At 41.5% G+C, this 18,015-nt stretch overlaps 1 long non-coding RNA gene across 2 annotated transcripts; it reads left to right on the top strand.

The window, feature by feature from the left end:
• Nucleotides 1-3,906: 3,906 nt before the first annotated feature.
• LOC103883897 lies at nucleotides 3,907-17,069 on the top strand. Of its 2 annotated transcripts, none has more exons than XR_004184372.1 (3): nucleotides 3,907-4,046; nucleotides 6,791-6,851; nucleotides 16,994-17,069. It is a non-coding gene; the product is annotated as an uncharacterized LOC103883897 (long non-coding RNA). The 2 variants fall into 2 exon arrangements; XR_002521676.2 differs by lacking the exon at nucleotides 16,994-17,069 and adding an exon at nucleotides 6,956-7,002.
• Nucleotides 17,070-18,015: the final 946 nt, after the last annotated feature.

Below are 18,015 nucleotides of genomic sequence, written 5' to 3'. Positions count from 1 at the left end.
AATGATACCAACTTAGTCATACAATGAAATGGACATCTGAGTATTTGTTTACAGGAAGAAATGAAACAAAGCAAAACAAAAGCCCAACTAAATCCTAAAAATGTCTGTTTATCTTTAAAATTTCTTTCCTCACTTTTAGAAAACTTTTCTAGAATGTTTTTTAGGGGAGAGGGGCAGAAGCACAAGATTATTTGCCAGGAAATGGTGTCTAAACTCTTGCTGCAATCTCTCTCTCAGTACAGAACAATTAAATTCCCACTAGGGGACATGATTAGCACACACTCCCTGCTCGCTGCTTGGCCCACCTGTGATTTCATGTTATGCCAGAGGGGACGCTAGCACCAAGAGGAAGCAGGACTTTTAGAAGGCAGATCTGCTAGGGGTGGAAAACTGAATGAACAGTTCCTAAGAGTCCTCAGAAAACTCCAAGCTGATAATTAAACAAGAGAAATCCAGCCTGCTCAAGAGGGTTTATTAACTGATGCTGAGTCAGCACCACAATGGACAGAAAAACAATGTAGTCATACTGAAGGCTGGCCTGCTGTTCAAACAGTCTCACTTGCAGATGTTAAAGAGTATTTCACTTCCCTTTTAGAATCAAACTCTGTTCTTAGGCCACATGCACCATCATGCAACTGCTGGTGAGTCAACCAAGATAGAGTAAGGGAATAGGCAAAAAGTTGGATATTTGAGGTGGGAAGAAGGCTATTTTAAGCCAAATATTTGCTTTAATGACTGGAAGATGCCAGTGAATCAACTCACTGTTAATTAATATCAGCCTGCACTCACCTTCAGAGGTGGTGAAATGGGCTTGAGTCTAGGGAGGACGCAGACTTCAAATACCAGTGTGGGGCTTAGCCAGGCAACCCTAAAATTAGTTCCAGGTGTCCCAGCTGAGCTGGACAAGGCCACGGGTAGAACTTTAAGGAAAGTAAATTTTCAGGCACAGTGTTGGAATGTAAAAATCCTTCACATGTTTGCTTCTTGTCTCAAAGTGATTGGGGAAAAGAACCTCCAAACCAACTTTTTGACTATGATTACAGTAGTCAAGGATGGATAATATCATCATTTAAAATGAAAGATACTAAAAAGGAAGAAGAAATAAAAGAAAGGAAGCTTGCTCCATAATAGAAAAAAACATGTCCATATTGTAATATTTAGGTATTGTCCAGCACAAAATCATTAAGGGGGAATAAAAGGGACTGACCTCTGAACTTCACTCGGTCCTCCCAGAGGGTCTGAGCCGTGTACCTTTTTAGTGCTGACTAAAGCTGGGAGACCCTGGCAGCGGTACAGCTGTGCAGAGAGAGCTATCAGAGGCTGCCACTGTCTGGAATCTTATGTCTCAAAGGGTTTGTTTCTAAGTAATAACTTGGTGCGTTTTTAGTCACTATATTATTTCCCCCCAAGTTAGAACACCGAAAAGAACCTCAGTTATCTTTATTAATCAGCATTTCTGAGGCAGAGCTCTCTCATTAAAAGTGTTCACAATGGCAGCAAATCATGAATGAGCCAAATAGTTCTGTTCTCAGAAATCCTCATCTATTCCCGTGGATGGCATCATCACAACAGTTCCACCAGCCAATTTTAATTCGGCTTCAGCTATGGGCCAGTTTTTTTCCTCTCCCAGTTCCTGGGTGGACTGGGAATTGCAATGTAGGCAGCCAGATGACTCTATAGGGAAAGGACTATGGTAGAATGAAGGGAAATTGAGTACCGAATCTGGAGACCTGAACTCCACTTGGGGAAAAGTTTTTTTTTCCCTAAGGAAAGGATTTTTTTTTCTCCTAAAGTAAAAAAAAAATGGGATGAAATGTACCCAGGATGAAACATGTTTTCATTTTCTCATTCAACTCCTGCCATACCCAAACAAGGTCAATGACAGGCTAACCACATCAAGAGAATAACGCCCCCCCCCACCCTCTTCTTCCTACTCCCTACCCACCCACCCACCCTCACCCCCCACACCCATTTCCCGCTTCCTGTAAGTCAGGCATCTTCATGCTAGTAAACATTTGGGGACCAACTGTAAGCCTGAGCCTGAGAGAGGGGCACTGAGGCTTTGAAGCCCTCCCACATGTCTCAAAGCCAGGCTGAGAACTAGAGGGACACTTGGTTTTTAAACTTTAACAGCCTTTTCAACTCAAATCACTGGGCTTGGCCTTCTGGCTGCCTTGCTTTTAAAAGCCGGACAAGAAGAGCGAGTATGTGTGTATGAGTGAGAGAGAATATGTGTATGACACATGCTATGTTACAATGCAGTCTGTGTGTGTCATTGGTGTGATATGTGTATGATATGTTTCGATGATGAGTTGAATCAATTTAAAAATAGCACAAGCTTCCTTCTCATGACACAGCTCACCTCCCAAAAACTTCTGACAAACATATTCAGGGCCTAAATATTGGGATGGTGACCTTCGGGGGCTGTTGGATGTTTTGGAATGAGGTCAGTGTTTTGACTTCCTACATAAAGGAAACAAAAATTAAGTAAATTCAAGAACCCAAGTAGAGCTCCCTTCCCTCCCTAGGAATGACGCTCTAAGTGTTCTCCTGAGGACTTTATAAAACCCACAAGACATCCTAGGTCTCAGAGTATTTAAAGAACCACCTGTTTCATTACATCTAAGTATTAATATCTTTTTTAGCCTCCCTTCAGAAAGACAGTTGTATTCTCATCTAATCATTTATATATGGTTTTAAAATTATGTTTTAAGCTATTCCTTTATTTCAGCATCTACCTACTTAATAAATGATAATAGCAATACTAATCATTTCCATGTGACTTGTGGGGAAACCAAGGTTTGGGGTTTCCAATATTTGCTTTCCCTTCTAATTATGTTTTTTATCATAGTGAATATTCAGACAGAAGAATTTTAATCTCTGAGAAGTCTGTGAGAAAGAACAGGGGAAGGAAGATTATTTCAGAACCCAGAAGGCACTTCCTAACCTTACAGTTGGTGTGAAAAAAGGAATAATCCTAAAATTAAACTAACCGAAGGCAAAACCTGAACTGTTAACAAGGGAGAAAAAGAGCAACAGAAAACGTGTCCACTCTGAAACTCATCTCTTCTCTTTATTTGGAGAACAGGAGGAGTAGCTTCCACAGAGCAAGACTGTGGGTCAAATGTTTGCTTCTCTCACCTTTCAGTGGGTGGAGAAGCCATTATGGAAGAGGGGAGGACTTAAGGTGGAAATAAAGGGAATGTCGCCAAGAATAAGATTAGGAAGGACCAGTTGGCTTGAAAATGAAGGTGAAAGGCTTCTCTGGAGGATGAACAGGAACAGCAGCAGAAGACCCAGTGCAGGGAGGAGCAGTCCCCTTTGAACAGGAAAAAGGACCCTACCGTTGTACCTGCCACCGTGTGCTTCCCTGAAATCACAGAATATTAACCAAAGGACACAGGTGGTTTTATTTAAAATGGGACTGACAATCTTCTCATCCTTTCTAAGGGAAGATCAAGACTGTAGAGGCTTGATTTTTTTCATGCCAAGGTAAGTTAGGATAGAAGAGACAGCATCATAAAGGTTAATAGTGAAATCATTTGACCACCTCCAGCCCCCAACTCCCATTCTGCTCCAAAGGGGATTTAGTACCCAATCTAAGTCGAAGACCATATATCCCCTCCAACACTTCATTTTCCTGCTGAGGAAACTGAGGACCAGAGATCAGGAAGCAGAAAGGGCATCTCTCCCAGACTCTTTTTTGGTAATTGGATCTTACATACAACTGTGAACCTGGGAAATGCCAGCCCACAGGCAGGGCTGCAGCTCAGGCAGCAGAACCACAACTTGGCTCTCAGATTTCCAGCCAAGCTCAGGGTACTATATTGGATCCTAAGCACCTACTGGACCTAAGGTACACATGGGTTTGAAAAGGAGGAGGAGGGGGCTGCGCTTATTGGAGAACCTTTCAAATGTTAAACCGGTGGTGACACCAGAAGAAATTCAACCCGCCTAAACCGAATTCAGTGCCAGAGTTTGGAAGAAGACGTGACTGTCCTTCACCTCTACCCACCTGAGAGGTGGACAGGAAAGAGAAGGCAAAGGTAAGACAATAACAAACCTCATTTAATAGACACCTTATCTTTTGAACAACTCTCTAATGTTGACTAAGGAAAAGCTGGGAAACCTTCTAACATGAAGATAGCCTGGAGATCCAGAAGCCATTGGCCCTGACTTATCTGTTCTCCATCTACAGCCCATTGTTTCCTCCAAGCACGCACCCCGGGGAAGCAGGGCAAAGGAGTTAATGTTCAATAGGCATCCGCTCCCTTAAGGTGCACCTCTGGGGGACTGAAGGGCAACCCTGCCTTACCCTAGAATGGGACCAAACACAGGGGAGGAGCGGTTTGGTGCTTTTCAGGCAGGATCCCCACAGCTTCTTTTAAGAGAACAGGCACTGCCTTTAGGAGAGATAATCCCACAATGGATGCCCATTAAAAGTATTAGGATGTGTACTGCCACCATGATCCCTGGGAGGAGAGCTCTGTCCTGACAATAGACAATTAAAGCTGATAAATCCAAGCTACTTGTTGCTGTTCTAATTCCTTCTAATTGTATGCTACTTGTGCCTGGCTCTCGCATTCAGGGATGAAGCAAGCTACTCTAATCTCCAAAGTACCTGACCTACTTCCTACAGGATCTTTTCAGCATTCTTTTCTTCCCATCTGGACCTTTTCTCCTCTTCTCCTTCTCCCTTCTTCCTCATAGATTGAGGGGAGGAGAAGGAAGGATGCTGGGGGCTGGGTGGAGAGCGTGGAACAGAAGGTTGAGTCCAAATCAATGACTCTGGGGCCTCAGACAGTTCACTAATCGGTTAACAGCTAATCATGCTCACGGGCACATCAGTGATTAAACTGCACTTTGCATTAGGCTCAACAAGTGGCACGAGGCACACTTAGGCTCCAACTGCTAGATCACTGCTAGCTGCCAAATCTGCATGTGCTTATGTGTGGGGAGTGCATGCCTCACTGATTCATTTGTAGCTGACATCTCACTAATTACGCTGCCACCACAAGCTAGGCAGAGTAAAGCATTCATTCTCACCCAACACCCCAAAGGATGTAATTCTATCTAAACAACAGAGCTTTAAATGCCAGTTTGGTGCCTGCCTGCATGTGCTCTCCTTCCAGAATCTACTAGAATGCATGAAAGGAGCAAAATCATCTTTGTAATTCAATCTTGGCCCCTGGGTGTATTTTTAATGCTGAAATACTCTTCCCTGCTCAATAGCCTAAAGAGTGGTTAATAATCTGTGCTTTTAAAATACAATACTGGAATTAACAATTCCAACCATCATGAATCACGTGTTGGGTTTTTTGTTTGTTTGTTTTGAGAGAGTTTTGCTCTGTCACCCAGGCTGAAATGCAATGGGGCGATCCCTGCTCACTACCCTCCACCTCCTGGCTTCAAGCAATTCTTGTGCCTCAGCCTCCAGAGTAGCTGGAATTAAAGGCATGTGCCACCACGCCTGGCTAATTTTTGTATTTTTAGTAGAGATGTGGTTTCACCATGTTGGCCAGGTTGGTCTCGAACTCCTGGCCTCAAGTGATCTGCCTGCCTCAGCTTCCCAAAGTGCTGGGATTACAGGTATGAGTCACTGCACCCTGCTGTGTTGATTTTCTTTTAAAATAAATCCTTGTGTTTCAGAAATACAAGATACGATATTCATCAATGAAATTATATGCTTTCTGGTCTTTGCCTCAAAATCACTGGGTGGGGTGGGGATAGATGAAACAACCTAGGTCTTAAGTTGGTAATTGTTGAACTGGGTACTGAGTGCATTATACCATTCTCTTCAGTTATTTTTTTTTCCCTCACTGATCCTTGTTTTAACAGTTTTTTTAAATGTTAAAAATAATAGACCACGCATGGTGGCTCACCCCTGTAATCCCAGCACTTTCAGAGGCCGAGGCAGGTGGATGACCTGAAGTCAGGAGTTTGAGACCAGCCTGGCCAACATGGTGAAACCCTGTCTCTACTAAAAATACGAAAATTAGCCAGGGGTGGTGGCAGACTCTTGTAGTCCCAGCCACTCGGGAGGCTGAGACACGAGAATCGCTTGAACCCGAGAGGCGGAAGTTGCAGTGAGCTGATATCGTACCACTGCACTCTAGCCTAGGCGACAGAGTAAGACTCCATCTCAAAATAATACTGACAATAATTTTTTAAAAATAAAACTTTAACTTCCAGAGACCCCAAATGATCTACTCAAGGCCCTCACGCTGTTTCATTTATTTTATTTCTTTTCTGAGACAGGGTCTCACTCTGTCACATAAGCTGGAGTGCAGTGGCACAATCATGGCTCACCATAGCCTCCCGGGTTCAAGTGATCCTCTTGAGTAGCTAGGACTAGAGGCACCCACTACCACGCCCAGCTAATTTTTTTATTTTTTGATAGAGACAGGGTTTCGCCATGTCACCCAGGCTGGTCTTAAACTCTTGGGCTCAAGTGATCTGCCCGCCTCGGCCTCCCAGTGTTGGGATTACAGGCGTGAGCCACTGTGCCCAGCCATGCTGTTTAACTTAAGTTTATTCCCTTTGCATGAATGTGAATGAATGTTTTCAAAAGTATTGATACAACACAAAGAAGGCATCTGGCTGCTATCCTGCTCCATCAAAAGAAGCTGTCTCTGGGATTGCAGTCATTTTGGGGGACATGTTTTTTCAGTGTTCCCCAAATGTAAGGCACTTTCAGGGTGTCAAAAATATGACAGCAGTCACTCAGTAGGTTTAATTTAGCCCTTCTGAGGAAATTGTAAACTGGGTGTCATTTTATTCAATTTTACAGAGATCCCACCAGGAAAAGATTAAGAGCTTATTTTGGACTGAAAATTTATGTGTTCCAGGAGGTAAGACTCGCAGTCATCCGAATCTGTTCCTGAGCAATGCACCCTCCTCTAGACAGAGAGACTAGAAATACAAATTTACCGTGCTCACTTTTTCTCTACGGTAGTCTGAGCAAGCCACTGGCAGCACCCAGCAGGGACTCAGCTGATAAACGGTGTCAAACACAAACCATTTGTCAACTCCCAAGAGAGGAGAACAAGCTGAAAGATGGACGCAGGAAGTAGATTTATCTGGAGCAACACATTAACTAGTATAAATACCAGTGAAAAAAGTAAACACATTTACCGAGCAAGAAAGATCTCATCACAGTTACCTCACTGCTTAACTCAATGTTCTCCCAAAGCTTTCCCCTCCTCAGACAAGGGACACCCATTTGTCTTGATGTTCTGTGCAGAAGATATTTAAACAAATCAAAGATTTATTTCCTTATTGACCGCTGTTTCATTAACAACTAGTTTACATTAATAGAAAAAGGTTCTGCCAGACAAAGAAAAGGTTTCTCCAGTGACGATATTCCCCCATTCTTTAGAAGATAGGTTTTCCAAAATGCCATTAGGAATGAAAACACAGCATGTGAAATTATCCTTCAAACTGTTATGTATATTAAACATTCATTCATATGACTTCAGACATTCGTGGAAACATTTTTAATTTCAGAAGTCCCAAAAAGCAAAGATACAGCCAAGAAGTCCACATACAGTCCTGGTTTATTGAAGTACATGTATTGCTAACAGAGTTGCTGGGTGATGGTGACAGTGCTAGGCATGGCCCCAGACACCTGGCTTCCAGTTCAGGCGGTGTCAATGGAAAACAGGGAGCCTTGGGCTCCATTTCGTCATGTATACCACTGTTTTGCTCATGCTCTAACTGTGATTCATTCTCCTAGACAATGATCTGTCTCTGTGGTCTTCTACCCACCGGGCTATGCATAATCCTAGGCATCTTTGAAAACCCAGCCCTTAGCACAGTGCCTGGCGGTGTGTTCGATGTGTGCTGAATGAATCAATTAAAATGGTTCTCAGCTCCCACCTGTGAAGGGAGCACTGTAGTGGGCTCTGAATGTACTTTCTCTTTTTCTAGAGAAAACAAGACTGCCGCTCAGCCCTTGTTTATGGGACTTCGAAAAACATGTTCCAGGGCAGGAGCCACAGACATTAAGATGTTCATGTTTATGGGAATGGGAAGAACTTATCTCTGACAACAGCATTTGAAAATCAGTTCATCCACTAAAAACAAATGTAATAGATTTTCCAAGTGAAAGTGATTTACACAGTTCTTGTGGGGTCTGCTTTTGTCCACTCAGCCATCTGCACTCCTGGCACTGGACTTCTTCCTAAAATTTTCTCCTGCCAGTCTTAGGGCCTTCCTCCCCTTCACGGAAAGCCACTCCACCCACAGTAATTAGGTTTAACTAGAGCAATTAACAAAACAAACTCCTTGTTGCTTAGTGGGCTGATAGAATTCTGATTGCAAAATTGTTTTAGGATGTGCAGAGTAGTTTAAAACAAAGATAAATAAGTTATGCAACCATTCTGCATATAATCCATTTGTTTGTGTGTAGGAAACAGTTGTACATCTTAAGTAATATAGCCTAAAATTACATTACATTTTACTAAGCAGTATGCCTTCCTCATATAATACTAATTCAGATCTAATAAATTTAAATTGGGATTATTTTTTCTAGTGCTACATAGTTTTAAATTATTCAGAGAAAAAATGCTTCTTTTTTCTCTGTTAATAAAGTAACAGCTTACATGTTTTTTAAAAGACCGATGTAACATAACACCATCCAATTCCCCAAAAGCCTTCTCCACAAAATACTACGATTTCAAATCTAGTTTTTACAGGCACTATCACTCCAAATTCTTTCTGTATACAAAATTTAATACAATTCCATTATTTTACTGATTCTTCAATCTTAGTGCCACCTAAGAGTTCAATCATGTATTTAGAGTTTTATATACTTTGATTTTACCAGGCTGGGTGTGGTGGTTCACGCCTGTAATGCCAGCACTTTGGGATGTCATATTTCGAGAGGCAAAGGTGGGCGGATCCCTTGAGTCCAGGAGTTTGAGATCAGCCTGAGTGACATGGCAAAACCCTATCTCTACAAAAATATAAAAATTAGCCAAGTGTAGTGGCGCATACTTGTAGTCCTAGCTACTCGGGAGGCTGAGGTTGGAGGACGGCTTGAACCTGGGAGGTGGAGGTTACAGTGAGCAGAGGTAGTGCCACTGCACTCCAGGCTGGGCAACAGAGCCAGACCGTGTCTCAAAAAAAAAAAAAAAAAATTTTTTTTTTTTTTTAAATTTTACCGGTAGTGATTTTTATTATTGTTTTATACCAACTTCCTTGATTTTGGAATAAGAGTATGGTGATGAAAATTAATCTTGGCCGGGCGCGGTGGCTCAAGCCTGTAATCCCAGCACTTTGGGAGGCCGAGACGGGCGGATCACTAGGTCAGGAGGTCGAGACCATCCTGGCTAACACGGTGAAACCCTGTCTCTACTAAAAAACACAAAAAACTAGCCGGGCGAGGTGGCGGGTGCCTGTAGTCCCAGCTACTCGGGAGGCTGAGGCAGGAGAATGGCATAAACCTGGGAGGCAGAGCTTGCAGTGAGCTGAGATCCAGCCACTGCACTCCAGCCTGGGCGACAGAGCCAGACTCCGTCTCAAAAAAAAAAAAAAAAAAAAAAAAAGAAAATTAATCTTACTAGCTGTGTGCAGTGCTGCATGCCTGTAGTACCAGCTACTCTGGAGGCTGAGGCAGGAGGATCACTTGAGCCCAGGAATTCCAGACCAGCCTGAGCAACATAGCAAGACTCCAGCTCTTAAAAAAGAAGAGAAAGAAAAAGAAGCTTGCTGCAACTTTCCCTGAAAAGGGAAAGTCTACATTCTATTAAAAGTATAGTCTTCTTTCGACTAGGATTCCTGATAAGCATCTGATGGTGATAAATTGTATGTGAAAAAATGAGGGTAATCCTACAGGAAAACAAACACAATAGCCCCTGAAGGCCAGGGAAGAGATGATCAGAAGCAGGGACATTTTATGGTTAATACAAGGCTATGTAAAGCTTTTTAAAAATGTCTTGGATTTCAAGAAGCTACTGCTATTACATATTAATGTTCTTATTCTGAATGCCATAGATCACCAGAATAAAAATACAATTGTCTCAAAATATATAGAATTACTTAAGAATCAGAACTAAAACCATGGCTAAAATATTACTTCAGCTCCCAGAAATCTAATTTAATATAGGAAAATGAGGATTTTTGAAAATTGTTTGTTTTGGAAACAAAGCCACTAAAGGTAATAATAGACTGTCCTTACTTTAAATACGGCTCAGCCGGGCGCAGTGGCTCACGCTTGTAATCCTAGCACTTTGGGAGGCCAAGGCAGGCAGATCACGAGGTCAGGAGATGGAGACCACGGTGAAACCTCGTCTCTACTAAAAATACAAAAATTAGCCGGGCGTGGTGGCAGGCGCCTGTATTCCCAGCTATTTGGGAGGCTGAGGCAGGAGAATGGTGTGAACCTGGGAGGCAGAGCTTGCAGTGAACCAAGATCGCGCCACTGCACTCCAGCCTGGGAGACAGAGCGAGACTCCATCTCAAAAAAAAAAAAAGAAAAAAAATATGGCTCAATTCATAAAAACACGGTCTTAGAGAAAATTTCAAAATATAAGGTACGTTGATACGTTAAGAAATATTGATAACACAAATCAAGTTGTGTTATGATAATAAAAAAAAATTTCCCGCCTAATTTGGTCAATAGTCAGCATGGTTGATGCTTTCTTATCCAACGCAATTGGGACCAATAGTTTTTAAATTATACAAACAGTTAAGTTAGAGCTTCTTTAAAATGACGACTATTAACCTTAAACATTATACAGTATTGGAAACAATATGTCAACTCTCCTATCTTTGATGCAGGACCAAGGCCTCGGATCACTGCAATCTCCGCCTCCCAGGTTCAAGCGATTCTCATGCCTCCGCCTCTTGAGTAGCTGGGATTACAGGCGTGTGCCAACATGCCTGACTAATTTCATATTTTTAGTAGATATGGGGTTTCACCATGTTGACCAGGCTGGTCTTGAACCCTGGCCTCAAGCGATCCGCCTGCCTCGGCCTCCCAGAGTGGTGGGATCACAGGTGTAAGCCACTGCACCAGGCCTCTCTGGTATTTATATCCCCTCTCGTCCCCCACCCCAATATTCTATAGTTGTTTCATCTATTTCAATTATAGGATTTTTCAACTGTATTTACCAAGCGTCTCCAAAGAGTTCTACTTGTTTTTAATGGAAACAACTCTTAATACTTATACGTCATTGATTTATATAATATTTAATTAAGTTACATAATTATAACTAGCATTGTCTAGTTTGGGAACAAATACAAACAACCCTTGGGAAACATGCAAATCAGAAAATGCAATGATCAAACATACATGAGTAATGTATTTTAAAATCATTATACAACATGCTGTGAGCAACTGGCAACTTGAGTGGGAAGTCCACAAGTGTTTGGTACACGGGAAATTACAATCCCTAGAAACTGTATTTCTTAATTTCATAAAGGAAGAAATTGACTCTTAGGGAAAGTAATTTTCTTTTGGTCACTCAGTTATGACTATAGGCCTACAACATTTCATCTGCAATTCCAAAATCCAAAAAGCTCTGGAAATGGAATGTTGTTTCACTTTTTATTTCCACTGCCATAGACCCACTTTAACCACTAAGATACTATAGTGGCCTTGTAATTACCTTCTCCATTTTCAGTTTCACTCCTTTGCAATTTTCATCATCACCACTGCCACCAGAATTATCACTCTGAATTGCAGCCTTCCCATGGTCCTTCCCTCCCCCAAAATTTTGCATGGCTCCCACGGATGCTGACCAGAGGCTGTCTGTAGTCTTTGTCTCCACTCATGTGGATCATGTTTTCTGCTGCAGAAACCCTAACATTTGAATAAGAACACCTCACTGAGGGTATATGCTTCAATATCACCTCTCTAACATTTGAAAAATTCTGAATCCAAAGTCACACCTGGCCTCTGAGGAATGCAGATGAGGATGTGGGACCTGCATCTGTGTCAATACTATAGCCAGGCCTCCCTCCTCATTGGTCACTGGGCCTGGGATTCCATGTACAGTGACTGATCATGATTCTAACAAATACACTCGTTGAAATCAGTTACTAAATTGTGATCTTTTCTCTTTTCACATAAATTTTAAAAATCACAAATAATGTTTAAACAATAAATACTTAGCCACATATTACCTAGGCAATGCAATAAATAAATACACTAGTTCCTTCACGCTGTCCAGCAGACCAGAGAACATAGACAGTAAATGGCTTAATCATTATTCAGAACATTTTTTAAATTGAAGAAATAATATGATATATGATGATACAGCATTGCCCTTAATACCTAATCAAAAGGAAATTGAGGCCGGGTGCTGTGGCTCATGCCTATAATCCTAGCACTTTGGGAGGCCGAGGTGAGTGGATCGCCCGAGGTCAGGAGTTCGAAACCAGCCTAGCCAAAATAATGAAACCCTGTCTGTACTAGAAATACAAAAATTAGCCGGGCATGGTAGTGGGCACCTATAATCCCAGCTACTCAGGAGGCTGAAGCAGAAGAATAAACCCAGGAGGTGGAGGTTGCAGTGGGCCGAGATTGCACCATTGCACTCCAGCCTGGGCAACAGAGTGAGACTCTGTCTCAAAAAAAAAAAAAAAAAGAGGAAATTGAGAGATACTCTGGGTTTAGAGTGATATACATGCACATAGGCAAACAAATTCATTTGTCACCAGGATTTGGACATTTGTCTCCTGTTAATTGCCACATGGTGAAGAGCAGGGCCAGCAGCCAGTTCTCATCCCTTCTACTACTCCCTTGTGACATCATTACTTCCCCTTCCTCAGCCCACCAGAGTCAAATTTGTACACACCATAGGCCATGTCTGCCGGGGAAGCTCAAAAGCCAGCCGGCATAAGGTTCCCTTCAAAGCACCCCTGGAAGCTGTGTGGGATGAGGAGTATTGAAACCATCCTCTTTCCAGAGAACAGCTCAATCCACCACGTCGTGTTTCTGTTCTCATTTACCCAGGGCTCACGATGTAGATGGTTAGAAGGTTGCCCTGCAGCTCCCCCACACAGGGGGCATCACAGACAGCAGGCGAAGCCACATATACATCCAGGCAGAGCCTCCCAATGCGACGCTGAAATCCAGATATCCGGGTCTTGAGTTTTATTCAGACTGGGTTATAGAGAAAAGACTGTGGCACTAATTAATTGTGGGAAGGAAGAGGGAATTATTCTTTCTCTCTCTATTCTTCCCTTCTTCTATTGCTTCCCCTTCTATAACAGATAATAGAAGAGTTGTGCTTGGGGAATATGAGATACTTTAGTCTCAGGTGAGGCACAACCAATTGCATGCTGCACTTCAGTGTAGAGAGGACAAGGAAGGTCGTGATTCCCAGAGCTACCTCATTTGCGATCTGGAATTCTGCTTAAGATGTACATATTACACCCCAAAATAGCCCTAAAAAACAATGTCCAGATTCAATTAGTTGTTGCTATCTTTTGGAATGTGAATTTTTCCCTTACTTCTCTCCTCTTTTCCTGCCCCCAGTGAAACAGCTAAGTATGAGGGACATCTTTTCCTCACCATAGGTAAAGAAGATAAATGTCTATGACTTGGTGTAAACACAACTGCAAAAGCCCAGCCAAGGGCATCAGAAAATGGAACACATTGATAGTAGGTCATTAAAATATGCCCCATGAAATCTTTCAGTAGTCCCCAAACTTTGCTGCACACTAGAATACCCTGGGGAACTTTAAAATATCCTGATGTCCAAGTTGCATCTCAAATCAATTAATGAACCTTGAGAATGCTGGGGTGGGAGCCAGGCACCACTATTTTTCAAAGTTCCTCAAGTGGTTCCAATGTGCTGTCAAGTTTGGGAACCACTGCCTTAATCAGATGCCAACCTTTTAGATGATATCTACACTTAAAATATTGTCTTCCTTAACTCTCACCCACCCTCCCTCCCAAGCAAAGAAAATATACTGTGGTTTGGAATATTCCCAGGAATGGCATCTGAATACATGGCTTGGACTGATACCACATAACACACAATCTGCCTCTGAGATTAACAAAGAACTGGGGTAATGAGGCCAAGGACCTGAGTTTTGTACTCAGAGCGGTCACTTACGCTGGTTTGGGTCTGTGGCCACAGATTGTGCTCCTGATTCCAGTTATGAGTGAATACTGTGGCTTGGAAAGGAAACCACCAGTAAATGTATGGATGGGTACAGCAATGCAATATCCAATACCAGAAAATCATTGCAAAATCAACAGGAAGTGGATCAGTATTGTTATCTTTCTGTATTAATTTTTATTGGAGATACATGTATGTCTGTATGTGCGTGTGTATAGATATATACACAAATATAACATACATATACATACATACATATATAACATATACATATAATTCTCCTCATTCTCTGAATTAGAACATGAATGGGTGGCATAACAAGATGCATTCTTTTTTTTGAGACAGAGTCTCACTCTGTCCCCCAGGCTGGAGTGCAGTGGTGCTATCTTGGCTCACTGCAACTTCCCCTTCCCAGGTTCAAGTGATTCTCCTGCCTCAGCATCCCCAAGTAGCTGGGATTACAGGCACGCACCACCACGCCTGGCTAATTTTTTGTATTTTTAGTAGAGACAGGGTTTCACCATGTTGGCCAGGCTGGTCTCAAACTCCTGACCTCAAATGATCTATCTGCCTTGGCCTCCTAAAGTGCCGGGATTACAGGCATAAGCCACTGCACCAGGCCAGTAAGATGCATTCTTAATGTAGATGGTTCAAACATGTCATTAAAAATCATGGTTATTCAAAGAAACAGTCTGGAAGATTGCCTCCAGAATAAATATTTGAAAGTAGCAAAGCCAATCTTTGGGGTATGGCATGGTGCCTAGCGCACAGTCAGAGCCCAATATGTTTGTCAAATGCACAAAAGATAGAAGCAGTATGCCACGGGGTTACTATTCAAATATTAACAATACTACCAATATTTACATAGAGGAAAATATAAAGAGATGGAAATTCTCGAAATTTTAGGTTAAATTTAAATGTCTAGATATTTACAAACTATACTTTGTTGGTATAACTTTTCTGAAAAGAAATTTAGCTACATCTACCAAGAGCCTTAGAGATTTATAACCTTTGACCAAATGATTATACTTATGGAAATATATCCACAGGGAAATAATTCGAGCAAAGTTATATAAGCATATTAGTTACAATGTTATGTACAATTATGACAAACTAGAAACAACCTGAATATTCAAATTTATAGAAATTATCAAATAGATTGTAATAAGGCCAACATAATATAAGTATTATTCAGGAATTTAAAAAGTTTAAAATGAGATATGAAAGAATGCTTGAGATAAGTCCCTGGATAAAAAAAAAGCAGATACAAAAGTGTACTATAATTTCATTTGTAATTCTTGCCATGACTAAAAATGTGCTATCGTTTATGTAAAAGAAAAACATCTAAAACAGTTAGAAGGGGGTATCTGAAATGTTGATTCCAAATTGTATTCCTCTAATTAGTCTTAATGAAGTCAGCAGTTTTGTCATAAATTTCAATTAACTATAATCCCCATCTGACACAAACCCACTAGTCCATATGTTAGGTCTCTCAGTTGACCAAATGTAACAGCCTTTGAAAATTGATTTAGCTAAAAAACATGCAACAGACACAAATGACAGCCACTGAGGAAATCTGAAAAGATAATCACCAAAAACAAATTGTGGGAGAAGTGGTGGATGGGGAGAGGGAAGAATTGCATTAAATCTATTTCCCAATTTTCCCCTTCCTTCTAGCATAAATTAACACAGTCACTGGCCACAAATAATGGAGAGACTTTTTTTTAAGGTGAAAAACGCACACACAGGGTATTGGAGACCATCCTCATTTCCCATTCTCCCCACTGAAGCAACCTCTTCCACTAAAGTCAGGCAACCAGTTAACAGTAGAGCACACGAGAGTGCATTTTTTATCCAGCAGAAATATTTAGCTTGGCTGACTGCCAGGGAATGCTGGAAGAACAGACTGTATTAGGGGATTTACCTTCCACGTGTTTGGCACGTGTCATTCGGAGTATCTGAGAAGCTCGTCTCTCTTTCTCCATGGTATCTGAGCAGTGGAGAGGGCTGCCAAACCATAGAAGAGTGAGGAGATGCTGTCATCTAAATCTTCAAATCCAGCACCTTTCTCAGATTCCAGTTTGCTTTCTTTCCATGATTGTTACAACTATAAAAGGACTTTCCAGGTATCTATTGCTGTTGAAAGGAAAAAGCCCATAATATCTTTCCTAGGTGCTAAAGATGCTTTCATTTATTAACTCTTAACACCACTTTGGAGCTGCATAAGTCTACAAACAATTTGGATAACTTTGATTTTTTTTTTTAAAGCTCTGTGTCATCAGGCAATTTTAGCATCTTCATATATGGTTTCATCAAGAACTGATGTTTTATTTATTTTAAACCTAGACATTATTGGGAGTCATATATAATCAAGTTACAGAATTTGTTCTCAACTCTATGTGTTTTAAGTTTTTTTAATTGATTGGACTCTGTGCTAAGCTACTAAACAGTGGTTTAAGCAGAGGTCGCAGTGAGCCGAGATTACACCATTGCACTTCAGCCTGGGCAACAAGAGCGAAACTCCATCTCAAAAAAAAGACTTCGTAGACTGCAGATGCCAGAAGGGTCCTTACAGAAGCCCTTTATTTTACAGGAGAGGCAAAGTGACCATCCAAAGGTGATGGCTAGTGGTAGTCAAGCTGATGGCCAATGCGAGGTCTATCCCCACAACCTGGTGTGCTTTGTGCAACCCCACACCACTAGATAGACCATCAGGCACAAAGACGGGTGAATGACAGGGAGTCACCTGCAGCTGAAGAAGGCTCTGCCCCTGGCTAACCTAACAACAGCCTCCAAACAGAGAATGTTCATAGCCCAAATTCCTAAAGAAGTTGGCTCTTTTCAACAAATTAGGGAGGGTAACATGATTTCCTTATGTGGGGAAAGAAAAATGCCTGCATGTCCTCTTTTCTTTGCAGATGACATGATGCTGTCACTGTAGAGTTGAAAAGGTCCCTTCCGAAGAGTGCACTGTGTGTCCAGGCAAGGATGCCCATCTCTTGACCCAGAACCCCAGCTCAATACAGCTTGTGGTAACAACGTTCCTGTGTATGACTGCGGATGGTAGAAGGAGAATTTAACCATGCTTTTGGAAAGTGCATGAGTTAAAGTGGGAGAAGTTTCTATAAATACAAATTTAAATGAATAGTTTACAAGACACTATAACTTATGTGAAAAGGAAGGAAGGAGAATATGCATATTGCACACAGATAAACATATGGAAAGCTACACAAGAAGCTGAGAACAGTTGCTACTCTGAGGAGAAGAACAGGGTGGGCTAGGCACTGTGGCTTATACCTGTAATCCCAGGACTTTGGGAGGCCAAGGCAGGTGGATCACCTGAGGTCAGGAGTTTGAAACCAGCCTGACTAACATGGTGAAACGCTGTCTCTACTAAAAATACAAAAATTAGCTGGGTGTCGTGGCATCTGCCTGTAATCCCAGCTACCAGGAGACTGAGGCAGGAGAATCGCTTGAACCCAGGAGGCAGAGGTTGCAGTGAGCCAAGATCACACCATTGCACTTCAGCCTGGGCAACAAGAGCGAAACTCCATCTCAAAAAAAAAAAAAAAAAAAGAACAAGGTGGCTGGATCGTGTGTACACTTTTTACTGTATACTGTATACCTGTTGGCACCTTTAGAATTCTGAACAATGTGAATATATTTACCTATGCAAAATAAACATAATTTAGATAAATTATATACAAACTGCTTTGAATTTTTTAAAAATAATAAGATGTTGCTGAAGATACTCTAAATTTTTACCAAATGTACATTTTTTTATTGTGGTTAAAAAATATATAAAACAGAAATTTACCACTTTAATCATTTTAAAGCATACAACTCAGTAGTATTAATTACATTCACACTGTTATGCAGCCATCATCACTATTCCCAAAACTTTTTCATCACTCAAAACAGAAACTCTGATCCGTCCTAT

This window comes from Papio anubis, chromosome 6 (genome assembly GCF_008728515.1).
Source record: "Papio anubis isolate 15944 chromosome 6, Panubis1.0, whole genome shotgun sequence".
NCBI lineage: Eukaryota > Metazoa > Chordata > Mammalia > Primates > Cercopithecidae > Papio > Papio anubis.
The sequence above is the reverse complement of the archived record's forward strand: the minus strand, read 5'-3'. Positions and strand labels throughout refer to the sequence as shown.